At 40.6% G+C, this 15,338-nt stretch overlaps 1 protein-coding gene across 12 annotated transcripts in view; it reads right to left on the bottom strand.

Moving 5' to 3' along the window:
• Window positions 1-12,625, bottom strand: part of AIM2 (absent in melanoma 2) — a 57,903-nt gene extending 45,278 nt beyond the window's left edge. For 4 of the 12 annotated variants that reach the window (XR_011536894.1, XR_011536893.1, XM_070608247.1 and 1 more), the window contains exon 1: window positions 12,189-12,625. The gene's annotated coding sequence lies outside the window, so the exon portion shown is untranslated. Of the gene's footprint in view, window positions 1-8,276; window positions 8,467-9,472; window positions 9,575-12,188 lie in introns of all 12 variants that reach the window. The other 8 variants (XR_011536891.1, XM_008524708.2, XM_008524703.2 and 5 more) reach the window with 5 other exon arrangements.
• Between the last annotated feature and the right edge of the window lie 2,713 nt (window positions 12,626-15,338).

The following is a 15,338-nucleotide window of genomic DNA, read 5'->3' as shown; positions in this document are numbered from 1 at the left end:
ACAAACACTCTGCCACAAAAGAAAAATAAAAGAGATGCTTGCTCCATTCTGAGGTAATGTTTCATTCCCAGGAAGAACCTCCTTCGTTTTTCTTATTTTGTAGATCTTCCGACAGCTTATGAAAATACACTTAAAAATTTTTCTATGGTATAATTCAGAGCTGAGGCATTTTCTAGCACAACATCAGCTACCTTAAGCCTAGCAGCTATTGTTGGCTCACATTTGAAGATCTTTCACATACACAGTACTAATTTAAATCTCTTAAACTCATCGGCACAGATAGCCATGTCCTTTTGCAATAGAATTTTCTCACATTCAATCTCCATCTCACTATAGAAGGGATCAACCCCTATGAGACACCCAATCTACAGATTATAAGCCCAACTTTCTTTTTACTGGATGCCTACTGTATGCCAGGCACTGTGCTGGCCCTGAGAAATACAACAGAAAACTAAACAGACGGCCCCTTACCTCACAGAGCTCAAAATCTAGAGTTATGTGTGCCCTCCAGTACGGTTGCCACTAACTATATGTGGCCATTTAAATTTAAACTTAAATTAAAGTAAAAACATCTTTCCACAGTCACACTAGCCACATTTCAAGTGTTTGGCAGTCACATGTGCCTGGTGGCTACTGTATTGGACAGCACAGATATAGAATATTTCCCAGCTTTGTGAAAAGTTATGACAATGCTGGTCTAGAAAAAGGCAATAGTAAGTAAATATGTCATGAGAATATGGTGTGAAAAATGCTATGATGGGGGGCCAGCCTGGTGGCGCAGTGGTTAAGTTCACACGTTCCACTTCTCAGCGGCCCGGGGTTCGCTGGTTCGGATCCCGGGTGTGGACATGGCACCACTTGGCAAAAGTCATGCTGTGGTAGGCGTCCCACATATAAAGTAGAGGAAGATGAGCACAGACGTTAGCTCAGGGCCAGGCTTCCTCAGCAAAAAGAGGAGGACTGGCAGTAGTTAGCTCAGGGCTAATCGTCCTCAAAAGAAAAAAAGAAAAAAGAAAAATGCTATGATGGATAAACCCAGGATGCTAAGAAAAATATCCCTAACTCAGACTTGATAAGAGAAAGGGATTCCAGCACACTTCCTAGAGATAGTGACATCTAACTGAGACTTGTTTATTTGATTAACAAACATCTACTATGTACCATGTGCTGGTGATGGAGGAGAGAGTACCATAAACAAAGGCCCTTCCTCACAGAACCTCAATGGAGGAAGGTGATCAATAAACAAACACACTCCCAGGATCATTTCTGTTTGTGATGAATGTTATGCAGGGGGAAAAAAGGGGGATGGTAAGGAGAGGCTACTTTAGTTTGCTGAGAAGTGAGGACTCAGCTGAGTTTGAGAATCGTAAATATATAGTGACACGAGCTTCATGGTTCTGTAATTTTTTCCATCAGTGCTCAGTAACCCCAGAGAAAGTTCAAACAAGGCAGACAGTTGGGGTCTTGCAACAGAAGGATGGTTGAAAAATAAAATTAAGGATATGAGGAAGAGTTATTGAAGTTCTGGACCGTGGAATCCAACTTTAATAGAAAAAGCAGTGAAGACAGGTGGGGCTAATGTGCACTGAGAAAACAGGTCAAAAACCGCAGATCTGGATGAGGCAGAAGGAGACAAAGGGCAGAATAGGAAGGATAGTCAGAGAGACAGATAAGATATGGTAACAGAGGAAAATGTTCAAATTTTATTGTCCTGAGAAAAAAGTTCCTGAGAGTGGCCATAGGACCAGGTGGACACCGTGGAACAGAGGTGAAAGGAGATGTAGGTGAAATACCTAGGATCTGAGAGTCTGACCCATCTCTATAATGTGCAACTCAGAACCACATTCCACAAGGTTGTCCTAGACCTGCTGTATTTCTTTTCCTCTCAAAGGCCACGAGACCTATCATGTCACTCTCTGTGTGATTCTGTGAATCACTTATCTTATTTCAAATCACCTACGTGATTCGAGAGCAGGAGCACAACCATGCCTGCCTTGTGTGCTGCTGCCTGCTCAGATGAGCAACCAAACACCCACATTTCCATGCTGAGAGGTGCTACATTGACTTTCCTTGGCAAAGGACTTCCTACAGCTCTGGGCTCCTCCCACATTCCCCACAAAAGCCAGAGGATCACTTAATCTTAGCCTTCAGGCCTCACTACGCCTAAAGAAGAATTCTAATCCAGCAGTAGGGAAGCCAGATCCTAGCAACAAGATCAGGCTGGACCAAGGGAGACTGATTGAAGGAGTGGCAAGGAAGTACCATGGCCTCAAAAATTATCTCCCCATCAGTGTTTACATTTGCACATTGGCCTTAATAATGCCTTCTTTGGGCTTAAAAAAAAATGAAAGTAGAAGGTAATTCTTACTGCTAGTCCTGACCTTTCATTTTGGCTTCTACCATGGAAATTGCTTATGCTTCAGCTAGGGCCCCATGGTCTGCAATCAAGTTAGGAACCCTTAGAGCGAATTCGTAGGTAAAACCTAGCAAAAGTCAGCAAGCATCATTATAAGTAGAATCTTTGCAGAACAATGGACTGTCCTTTCTCTATCTCACAATGCCTAAGATACTCCTACTCACCACTCTAGACCCCACTCATTTGACTCTCCATGTTACTGAAGCCTTCCCCAAGCTCCCTCTACCTTCTCCCATAAAACACTCTCTCCTCTGTGCCACCACATCTCTCTCTACTGCAACCTGCTTTTTAATCTATCTCCCTTGTAAGCCATGCATTTCTTAAAATGAAGACAATATTTTATTCATCTTTGTTTTCCTGATGTTCATGGCAAAGCCTAACACATAGAATACATTTAATTAATGTTTGAGGAAGGAAAAAAGAAAAAGGAAAGAGAGAGGAAGGAAAGAAGGAATACATGAATTAGGAAGGAGAGTGACAACAGATCAGGCTGGAGAGAACTGGATGAAGTCCTAGATTTTCCTATTACAAAAGGTAGAAGCAGGGATAAGTAGAAATGTGACTATAACACCGTTCCTGAAATTTCCTCTTTGTGTTTATCTCTAAGCCCTAGGGAGTATAAACTGTTTCTCAACAGCAATGAGTCAGGATACACACACGTTTTGTCATACATTTTACCTATAGAGCCTGCAGTGGGGCTTTAGTGGAGAAGAGGCTGAAGTCGAAGACCTGGTTCTTGGCTTTGTGCCCTTGAATGTGCTCCCTAACCCCTTTAATCTCAGAGTCCTCATCTGTAACACCAGCTAATAATAATATCTGTTCTATGACGTTTTGGGGAGGCTCAAGGGAGAGAACTGAAGTGAAAATCTTTGTAAAATCTAAAGGATGCCTCATGAGGATGAGATCATTGGCAGTGGATCTATCTCCACTTGGTTTCCAGATCTACCTTCCCCCAGGCTGAGGTGTAATCTAGCTGTGGTAGACTCTCCCGCCTACAGGCAGAACAGGTAATACATTTGCTTTCATCCCACATTAGTTGGATGATATTGCATATACTCAGAGTTTTCACAATTACCATGTTCTATTTTCCTAGTCTACTATGTCGGCCTGGGCTTACAATAGTCCTCAGCTTAGTGTCCATCTCAGGGAGACCATGAGTCACGGCAGCCAAGCTTGCCCTAGGTGAGTCTGCAGAGAGAGTCATCTCCTCTGTCTACCTCAGCAAGGGAGCAGTTGGAGAGGAGAAGATGGAGGCAGCTTTTCTTAGTCCTCAATTCATTACTTTGTGGTTCTGGACCTAGCATGTATGCATAAGGTGACTGAACTAATCATTTTCTAGGATTTTAAATTACTGCTTACCACTGACTGAAACACAAGTGAAGCTGAACTCGCTCCTAAACCCTGCCCCCTTCAGCTGCCTCACAGATCTCTCCTTTCTTCTTGTTTTCACTTCAATGTCCTCTTTGCTGCAGAGGGGCAAGAACTTCCTCCCTGAAGACAGAATCTGAAACATGAAAGAAAATTCTAGAGGTAGCTTTCTTTCACTTTTCACTTTCTTACAAACCATCTCCCTCTCCCAAATTTGCCCACATTTACACAAAGAGGATGTGAGGGTGGTTTCCACCACAATTTAAGGAGTTATTTTGGAACCTCTTTAAGCAATGGATCTGACATGAAATCTATTCTGGCTATTATTTTCCCCCAGGATTGGTACTCTATAGCCCTGCCTCATCCTGGATTTTCTTATATATTAAAGAGAACTAACAGGGAAAACCTACATGTTCTTTTTGTTGTATAGTTTTTCACCTTCCCCAAGTAGAATGTCAGATCTATGTAATTCAGGGCATTTGAACATTAGTGCTGAATATGAAGATGAAGATTATGGGCTGAATGTCAGAAGATCTAAAATGCTCATGAGAAGAAGATGGAAAGAGGTTACTCAGGGATGGGGCAATTGGGGCAGAGCGACAATTAAGTGACAGGAGGCTTCTCCCCTGGCAATGTGATGTTGTTATGGATGTGGACTCTAGAGTCACTCTGCCCAAAACAGCAGCCACAAGCCACAGGTGACTATGGAGCACTCAAAATGTGCAACAGAGGAACTGAATTGTACATTGTATTTAATTTTCATTTAAAGATTCATATTCAAGTCAGTTATTGGAAAACTTAAGTATGATTGAAATAACTTGGATATGTAAATCTACTTTTTCAACCACAAATTTTATGAAATCTAAACACAGATTAAGTATTTCTGATGAAAATGTAGCACCCAAGTTGAGATGTGCTATAAGAGTAAATTACACATCATATTTAGAAGACTTAGCACCAAAAATGTAAAATATCATCTTAATAATTTTTACAGTGAAAGTATGCTGAAGTATTACTATTTTTAATATATTAGGTTAAACCAAGTACATTATTAAAATTTACTTCATTTGTCTCTTTTTACGTTTTTTATGTAACTGCTACAAAATTTAAACTCATACATGTGGCTCATATTTCTACTGCAAAGCCCTTTTCTGCAACATGGACTACTTGGGTTCAAATTCCATTTCTATGCCGTGAAATGTGCTCATATGTGCTTTCTGGACCTTTTATGAAAAATGGGCTAATAATAGATCTACTACACAAAGTCAATGTGAGATATAAGTGAACACATGTAATGCAATTAAAATAGTTCATGACACACAGTGTGCTTAATATATGGTTATTATTATTATTATTATGCTTATAGTTGTCATGGTTGTGAGAGCAGAAAGAAACTGGGAGCAGACTGTGAATGTCTTAAAGACTTTTTTTCTTTCTTATCAAAACCTTGTATAAAATGTCCATTTGGATCTGAATTAAAAATGTCCGTGGCCTTGCTCCCATGGTGTCCAGTTGCATATTAGACCCTGATGACATCCTCTTGCATGCTGTGGGTCAGAACATTCTCTGTCTCTTATATGTTATCCCACAAGACCCCAAAAGGCACAGCTAATGAAAGAGTACTGTGATATAATTTAGAAAGGAATATTAGAAAAACTGTGTCGCTGACCCAGGAGTGGGAAGGCACCATGGCACTTAACCATTCTGCCACTTAACTAAACATACATCCTTCAGAAAGTCATTAGTTTCTCTGGGCTCTGTTTCCTCATAAATTAAATAGGGATAACAGAAGGTGTTGTTGTGAAGACTAAATAAGACAGTGGAATTGAAAGAGCTCTATAACCTACATAGTATTGTGCCAACGTCAATACCTTTTTACTTTTAGAACCATTACTGCAGGATTGGTCTTTCTCTTAGATTAAACAGACAGTTGCTTCTGTGGGATTATTCCTAGGGATCTTGAAGACCTACCTGTCTTCCAAATTTCCCCTAAACTAGTCTGTTATAAAACGGTCAAATCCTATGCTATAAAAAATGTTCCGATACTCCTCTGGGAAATAAAAATGCAAAAAATATCCAATTTATGGATAAACTAGTAAGTCACTGATGGCTATTAACACCATGGCTCTTTATAGCCAGCTAGTCATTGGGCAAGTCTTTGAGGAAATGGGCCACAGATCACATAAGTTTTCACTCATTCTTCCACTCATTCATTCAACAAATATATACTGAGTGCCTGCTTTGTGTGAAGCATCTGAGCTCTTCCACTACATTGAGGAAAAACAAAAGACAAGGTCCCTGCCCTCAAGAAGCTTATATTCTAGCTGAGGGAGAGGAACAATAAACATGACATATATGTAAGTAATATAGTATATTACTGAAATACGAAACACTGGAAGAGGATAATGCAGATCAGCAATGTGGAGAGTTTGAGTGATGCCATTTTAAATCGGTTGGTCTGTCTGCATCTCATTAGGAAGGTAAAATTTAAGCGAAGACTTGGCAGAGTTGATTACGCAGATATCTGGGGAAGAGCATTCTAGAAAGAGAAAACAACTCATGTGAAGGCAGTAGGGCAGGAGTACACCCATGGGTTCAAGGAACAGTGGGGAGCCCAGTGTAGTCACAGCAGAGCAAGGAGAGGGAACTGATAGGAGACGAGGTCAGAGAAGTACATTGGGAGCGGGGTGGACAGATCATGTAGGGCCTTAGAGGTAGAAGGGCCATATAATTTATTCCAAACTGGAACCCATTTGAGAGTAAAAGAAGTGTTACTAATAATTACACTGGGGCAATAGTCATAAACCAAGCAAACCAGGATGTTTCCTGCGCCTACAGATAAGCCATTGTCCGACCTCTGGCTTTACTTTGAAGCAAATGGGAAGTCATATCTAGAGCAATTTCAACCTGTATTTAGAAACTGTACCAAGTGGTCAGACAAAACAAGTCCTCAAGAAAGTGGTATATGCAAGAAAGCAGTGTGCCCTACAGTTGAAACTGGGTAGAATTTAGATTTTTCCTTAAAGTCTTTAAAAACTTAATGCTTCAGCCAATCTCAACTCCAACAGCCTCTACTCTTCCTACCAACACAAGTCGTGTGTCAGATTTCCTCAAGACGTGAGGGGGAAGACTCTGCATGATACATTTAGCAAGATGGATCATCAGGGCAGGAGGGGTGAGCCCACAGGCAACGGTCAGCATCTAAGAAGACACTCTTCAATCTTTTGGAAGAGGAACAGGAGGGGAACCACGGATGGACATGGGGAATCTTTGTTTACTCTCCCTCAAAGGGTTTTATCACTGCTGCCACAGTTAATCTACCTCAAAGAACCATCATATTACGTTTTTGGTCCTCCACTTCTGTTCTATCCAGAGAAGTTTAGAACTCTCCCCCAAACTAATGCTCATCACTTCTGTTGCTTTCTTTTTTTATTGTGGCAAAATATATGTAACATAATATTTATCATTTTAATTATTTCTAAGTCTACAATTCAGCAGCATTAAATACATTCACAACGAAATCTACTTAAAACTTCTTAATCATCCTGAACTCTTGTTGCTTTTTAATGTTCATTTTTTTTCTCTTCTTCTCCCCAAAGCCTCCCAGCACATAGTTGTATATTCTAGCTGTAGGTCCTTCTGGTTGTGTTACGTGGGACGCCTCCTCAGCATGGCTTGATGAGCAGTGCCATGTCTGAATCCAGGATCCAAACCAGCAAAACCCTGGGCCACCAAAGCAGAGTGTGTGAACTTAACCACTGGCCACCAGGCCAGCCCTTACTGTTTATTCTAAACCTTGCCTTACCTCATGGTGATGGAGGCCACGTGACTGACAAACTCACTCTTCTGTGGCAGCTCAATGTTACTGAATACTACTCAATGTTAAATCTTTACTCCTTCTTTCTAAAAGCATCCTATATGGTCTCAGTGTCCCCAGTTTACAAGCAAGGAAAGAGAGAAAAACCCAAAAAAACAGCTCCTACCTTCCCCAGCCTGCTTGATATATAGGGAGAGCCATGTGATACGGTGCTAACCAAGCAAAAGCTGTGGGAGAGCCTTGCAGAGGAGCTCGTGAACCGGTGGGAGTGGAGACACAGACAAGCCTTGTGCCCTTTGCCCTTTACCCTTTGCCCACCCACTTCTACTGCCTCGAATAGGACACTAAGATGGAACTGGGAGCATCATGTTCTGGCCATGAGGTGACAAGCACACCCTAAGTATGACTGAGTGGAAAGAAGTCTCCTGGGTCCCAGGTGGCTTTCAAAGCTCCTATACCAGCCCTGAGTGGTTTATATCAGATATAACAAAAATAAAACATTTCATTAAATGTCTGTTTAAGCCAATGTTTTTTGTTTTTGTTCATTCGAGTCTCTGTTACTTTAAGTTGAATACAAATCATAACTGCCACAGGTTCCCTTCAGCCTAGCTTCTCTCAGCATCCCTCACCTTCACTCTTACACACATACACACACAGCAAGCATAAGTGCTTTACCTCTGAACCTCCAGTCCTCCGTCAGGTGCCTCTATCTTCTCTGGAAAGCTCCCTAGCCCTTTTCTTTCTGGAAAAATTTAAGTCTGCTAGTACCAGTTAGGAACCTAAAGAGAGGCACAATTTTTATGGCAAAAGGAAAAATCAGCAAAATTTTCTTCACACTCAGACATGAGTGGTGATCTCACTCAGGCTTCAGAAAAAAGATGATATACATGTAAGATAACAGAGAAAAATGAGAAGTGGCATAAATTAGTTCCCATTTTATTTTTTCCCATTAACCAGATGCCCTTAAATAGTTCTTCTTTAACAGCCAAATATCTTCTAGATATAAAGGCTTATAATACTTAATGCTTCTTAAGTAATTAAGTCTAGAGAAATGGAAGTAATGCTATTCCTCCTCTTCTATGATGGATTAAGGGTATACAGAGGAAGTGTAAAAATATCTAAGAAGAAATTGAAATTGAATTACTGCTATCACTTTATGCCTATTAAATTAGCAAAGTTAAAAACTACAAATATATTTATGGAGACTCACAACTCGCAGGACATCCTGGAAAGCAATTTGCTAACACATATCAGCAGTCAAAAAATACTTACACCTTTGACTTAACAATTGCACTCAAGTGATGTATCTTATGAAATAATTCAAAAGAAGATGTCCACATCAGAGTTATGTATAGCGAAAATGTGAAGATGTTCACTTCAGTGTTACTTAGAATAACAAAGGAAAAAATAAAAAGGAAACAAACCTAATACAATAAATACTAATGACAACACGACAGGAGACATACTAGGCAATGGATATACAGTTCAAAAAGGCAAAAGTGGCTGGCCCTGTGGCTTAGTGGTTGAGTTCATGTGCTCCACTTTGGTGGCCTGGGTTTGCAAGTTTGGGTCCTGGGTGCAGACCTGCGCCACTCATCAGCCATGCTGTGGCAGTGACCCACATATAAAGTAGAGGAAGACTGGCACAGATGTTAGCTCAGGGCCAGTCTTCCTCAGGTAAAAGAAAGAGGCAAATAAATCTCACGCTTAAATTGGGCTTATATTCAAGTGGGAGAAACAAAAATATGTGTTAGGTGGTGATCAGATCAATGAAAAAATAAATGAGGTAAAGTAAGATGATTGGGCTTCTGAATGATAGAGACAAAAATTAAACTCAGAGTATGTGACACAATGCTTTTCTCAATACTTACTGACTTGCCTCAAGTAGACCTCCAAAGATGCAGGAAATTCACTGAGATCTGATGCTCTAACTTCCCTCATGGAGAAAGAGGAAAGAAATCGCATTGCAAAAGCTGTGAAGAAGAGAAAATTTCAGGACTCCAAGTCGTTTGTACCTCCAAAGAGGCCAAGTCACTTTGCTAAGACATGGGAGAGAGCTGTTCAGTGACTAGACCACAGGACAGAGGCTGTGGCAGCAAGTGGGGTTCTCCCTTCAGCCTCTTCCCTGATCTCTGGGCAGGTGGCTGAGACCAAGACCATGGCCCTCCTTCCATATAAGACCTGCCTCAGGAGTCATCCTACCAGATCTTATTCGATGGAAGCTCTGAGAACAAGAATCTAAGCTATTACCAAATTTTGGGGTACCACTTATGCACTAAGGGCCTAAATTCTATGCTCCTTCAGATCCTCTTGCTGTGTGCATGGTGTACCAGGGTCTATGGACCTCAAAATCTCATTTAAAGAAAAATATGCAAATTTCAAAGATTTGCAAAAAAAAAAAAAAAAAATCTGACACCATCAGTCAATCTATTGCCAGAGTGTGAGAAGCCGATGGAAATGACTTGAAAAGAGCAATCATTAGCCTTAATATACTTTGCTACCCAAAATCTGTCCACCTAAAATCAAAAAGTTTGGAAGACATTTTGTCCCTCCCCAATTCCCACCCCTCCAGATTAGAGAAATGTGGTCTGTGCCAAGCAGAAAACTGAGATCAAACCCTTCACCACATGCATAAGGCCTAATAAAATACATTACAGAACAAAGGAAAAGAGGTCTTGTTACAGTTTGGAACTAGGGAGAGGTGGTGCTCGCACAACATTATGAATGTACTAAACACCACAGAATTGTTCACTTTAAAATGATTAATTTTATGTTATGTGAATGTCGCATCAGTTAAAAAAAGAGATAGAGAAATTGCTGCTAAATATTTAGACAAAAAGCAACATCTGGAAGCAATTTACTTGGACTTTAAGAAAATGACTTGTCCCACAGAATTCATGACACAGGACTAATGAAACAAGGATCAAGGGAGAGATATAAATACTGATCCTAGACAAAGATTTTTAAAAAGGAGAAAGCAAACATAGAAAAAGAAGTACAATATGAAAATAAGATAATAACACCAATCCAAATCTATCAGTTATCTCAATACATATAAATTAAATCTGCCAGTTAAAAGAGAATGTCAGGGGCCAGCCGGGTGGCTTAGTGGTTAAGTTGACGCAGTCCTCTTCAGTGGCCTGGGGTTCACAGGTTTGGATCCTGGGTGCATACCTACACACCACTCATCACGCCACGCTGTGGAGGCATCCCACACACAAAATAGAGGAGGACTGTCATGGATGTTAGCTCAGGGACAGTCTTCCTCAAGCAAAAAGAAGAAGATTGGCAACAGATGTTAGATCAAGGCCAATCTTCCTGATCAAAAAAAAAAACAGGAGAGCGAGAGAGAGAGAATGTCAGATTGGATTACAACACGATCCAGCTCACATGCTATTTACAACATGCCTACCTAACGCATGAAAATACTAGAAGGTTCAAAAGGGAAGAAAGGGAAGAGAGATATCAGGCAAATACTAACTAAAATACAGCCAGTATAGCTATATTAACATCACTCAAAGAAGACTTTAAGATAAATAGCACCATTAAGAACAGAGTTTCTATACAATGACTAAAGGTTAAAGTCACCAAAGCAATATAACAATTCTAAACATGTATGCACATTTTTAATAGACTCAACAGATATAAAAAAATGATAGACCTGCAGGAATAAGTTGGCAAATTACCATGATAGTGGGAGATTACAGCACACTCCTTTCAATACGTTATATTTTAAGCAGCCAAAAAAATTCAGCAAAAATACAGAAGAATTGAAAAACACAATTAGCAGCTTTCATTTGATAGAACATTTAGAAATATTTATTATATATTTAATAGGGCTATAAAAGCTATCTCAACAAATTTTAAAGAATAGTTATTACGCAAATCTAACTGGTTCCTCAAACTCTAGAATTTAGCTGTGACTGTGGGAAAAATGGCGTCCAATCTTAGAGGAACTGAAATAAATTTTCTACCATCTAATAGACTATAAGAAATAGAAATTAAAATGCGTAACAGAAAAATTTTAAAAAGCCATACTTCTTGCCTGACTTTGTGGAGTGAGAGTTTATGCGCTAAGTACTTTTTTAATTATAAGAATAATGTATAACGCAGTTTTAGACTGCAATGTTTTTAACCTAATATTACTTCACAGACATTTTACATGCCATTGTTCTCATCTTTTTCTTAGGAACTGCTGCCCAGCCCTTAAATTTCTCCCTCCTTCAGCCAGAAATCAAAAGCCTCTAAATATAAACTCGTGTCAATAAGACACCTGCAGACTATTACACCCAGAAAATCAGAATTCCTTTTAGACTCAGTCTAGGTCAACCCCCAGCACAATCTATTCGAATTCCTGCCTCAGCCAAATGCATTTCCTTTTGTTAAGGTCTCAGCTGTGGTGAAATAAAAAGTGAGTTCTACTCCCTCAGTCAACTGAACGTTTAGAATCAGATAATCTATGGCTTTTCCTTTTCCGGAATCTAGTCAATACTAGCCCTTTTTCTCACCACAGAAGCCCATAACTAATTTTCTGATTAGCAACTGGTGCCCCAGAGCTATTTCTATAAAACTTCCCATAGGCCTTACCTCAGTGCAATCTTTCCACAACAGACCAGTCCTTGAGTCAAAGCTTCAGAGATGGCTATTTGTCTTGTTATGGTAGAAAGATCTATCAGGTAAAACTCTTCATTTATTAACAACGGGACATGATAAGAAGAGGTTTTGAAAGATAACAAAAAAGTGTCACTCGCTGGTTTCACTTGGATACTTTACTAGCTCTTGCTGTTTAAGTGGGTGCTAAGCGCTGGGAAAGAAGGGACATGAGTAATACAGGATTTTAAGGCTCCTCCCATCAAAGTTCTTAGCTTTCTATTTCCTTTTTCAGTCAAGCCTGAAGCGTTTTCCTCCTTTTAATTTCAGATTTAAGCCAAAGATATTTTAGATATAGGGAAATGAAAGCAAAGAACTCTTCCTTTATTCTGCTTGCCAAGGTTAAGGGACTCAACACATAGAGCAGTGGTTTCAAAATGTGGCTCCCAGACCAACAACATCAACATCGCTGGGGAACTTGTTGGAAATGCAAATTCTCAGACCCCACCTTAGACCAAATATAGCTGAAACTGGCTGGGGTGGGGGTGGGGTACAGGACCAGCAAGCTGTGTTTTAATAAGCTCTCCAGGATCATTCCGATGTACAGTGAGGTTTGAAAACTACGGTTCAGAGCATTTCTGTTTAACTGTCTGCCATGTGGGTCAATAAATTCTTGTAGGCTTGAGTGAGGTTTAGATGAGTGAGCTGGTAAATCTTGCTATGAAAACAGGGCAGTGGAAGTGGCTGGAAGAGATACTGGTAAAAAGCATGATCACTTTAGGATCACAAGGAGGTCCTTAGAGGAGGCATGGGCAGGCCTACTAGGAAATCTAAATAATCTCCCAGCTCCAGGGCTGGGAGCAAATAAAATAATACCTTGGTTCTCCTAGGACCTCCCCCTACACCAACGGTGGGACCCAGAATAGGCTAAGATCTGGTCAAGAGAAAACTTCCTGAAAAAAAAAAGTTGATGCTGTAGCTAAGTTTCAGGTAAAGTTGATCTTTCTTAAGGAAATTAGTCAATGGACAGTGAGGTGGTTAATTGGGGATGATCTTCCAATAGTGCCCTCGAACCCAAAAATGGGTTATTTTTTTTGAGTCTTGGGGCTTACCATCAAATACAGAGGATATCATGTCTTATATCATGGAGATAACCCTGTTTGGAGAATATATCATCCAGAAATTAGACCTGTGGGATCTCACACATGTATTCACCAGGATTTGTGTTGACTTCAGACAGACCAAGGACTGTGTGAAGTGAGGTGCAGGGTGATGAGTTTTTGATAGATCTTCTGGATAGCAGTCACTCCCAGCCCACCGGACTATGAAGAATCACATCTATTAACTGCTGACATACTAAAGTTATATTCTGAAAAGAAATGCATTACTTAATATTTCAGTTCCCCTAAGAGTGTCTGGAAGACTTTGCTTGTTCACTACACTCCTGCTTTTTATTGGTTGTTTTTCTGTACAAGGTTGAGTTTCATGAATACTCCAGCCTCACAGCTGTATAAAATTTAATGAAGAGTGAGAATGGATATTAGGCACATGTTGTCATAACGTAAGGCTCTATAAATACCATCACAGTTTAAATTTCCATCCTTCTTCATGAGGAGACCAAAGATCCAAACAGGATAGTGTGAGGCACACAAACTTTTATTAAGATGGAAAATTTTATCCATATAGTCCTAGAGGAGCTATTCTTCTGTTTCCAAGAGTAAGCAGTGTACATAATGAAAGGATAGCCACATTCCACAGTGAGGGCAACTCTACATCCTGTCGTGAGAGGACCTTTCCCTAATGAACTATCTGATTTGTTAACACCCAGATACAAGTGAAACAAGTAGGCGGTGCTGGTGAGAGTATAATTAGGTGAAGTGCAGGATCATGGTATGCTAGGGGATTACTGCAGCATATAATTCGAGCCAGAATGTCTCAGTGCAGTAGGAATCCATATGGGAGGCAAAAGACCAGCCCCACAGTGTTATGGGTGAGATCTCACAGACGTGATCCCTGTAGTGTGTGCATGGGCTCAGTAGATGTCCGGGTCCACTGGACAGGCCAGATATACGAAGTGGTTCCAATGGTTTGAAATCCAACTTTACAGGGATCTATAGTCAAGAACCAGTATCCAAAACCCATAGTCTTAGGAAGGTTGGGAAGGAGGGGTAGGTAGGCCTGAATTTGACCATTATCTCATTACTTCTCAAGGGAATTTCTTACTTGGGATGTGTTTTATGGAACCACCAGGCTCTTCAGAGGCACAGATTCTAGGACTGAGGCTACCAATGTCCAAGGGAAATTCCTTCTCCACTTTTCCACAACTGGCATTGATTCCGTAATCCCTTCCTCTAGAGTTGCCCCTGGTAGGGGCCCAGGTGAAGCTGTCTGGGACACGAAAGGTGTGGTCTTGAGGATTATCATGAACCCAGGTTGTTGGGACAAAGACGATCTTCATCAGTTTACAATATTAGCCCATTGGATCTTCATGGCTCCTGAGATTATTTTTTCAGCTTTCTTTGGAGAGGAAATATAATTTCATGTCAAATCTTAGAACAGACAAATCAATGTTATAGTAGATGCCTGATCATTCTCTTCCAGTGGTCCCTGAGAAGGGTCGTGCTCACCATGTCTGACTGGGAAAGTGGTTTCATAAAGTTCACATGAGGCAGCCAGGATTCTGCATAGTTTGACATTTCTATCCAGCTTCTTGTGCAGGAGTATAATATACTTTTCAGTCTCCTCTTTCAGGCAGGACAAAAGAAACGCCATCTTTAAACTTCTCCTCAAAATGTCAGTGCCTGTACCTTCACTGACATTCAAAGGTGACGTAGGAGTCATACCCTCTCCCTAGAATTGCAGAAGTGGGTCTGCAGGCACAAGATAAGCAATTCTAGGCTTGACTCTGTATTGGCCATGGAGGCCACCGGCGAGGCACCAGAAGCCATAAGAACTACATTTATGAGGTAAAACCACAGTTGTGTATGATTCCCTTTTATCAGAAAGGTGGGTGTCCATTACACTTGGCCCTGTCTAAAGTGCAGTGTTCCAGGAACCTGAATACAACACAAGGGTGAAACACCAGTGGACCTCAGGATGTTACACATGAATCTGAGATAGAGAGACCCAAGAGACAGTACGATGGGA

This window comes from Equus przewalskii, unplaced genomic scaffold (assembly GCF_037783145.1).
Source record: "Equus przewalskii isolate Varuska unplaced genomic scaffold, EquPr2 ChrUn-6, whole genome shotgun sequence".
Classification (NCBI taxonomy): domain Eukaryota; kingdom Metazoa; phylum Chordata; class Mammalia; order Perissodactyla; family Equidae; genus Equus; species Equus przewalskii.
The sequence above is the reverse complement of the archived record's forward strand: the minus strand, read 5'-3'. Positions and strand labels throughout refer to the sequence as shown.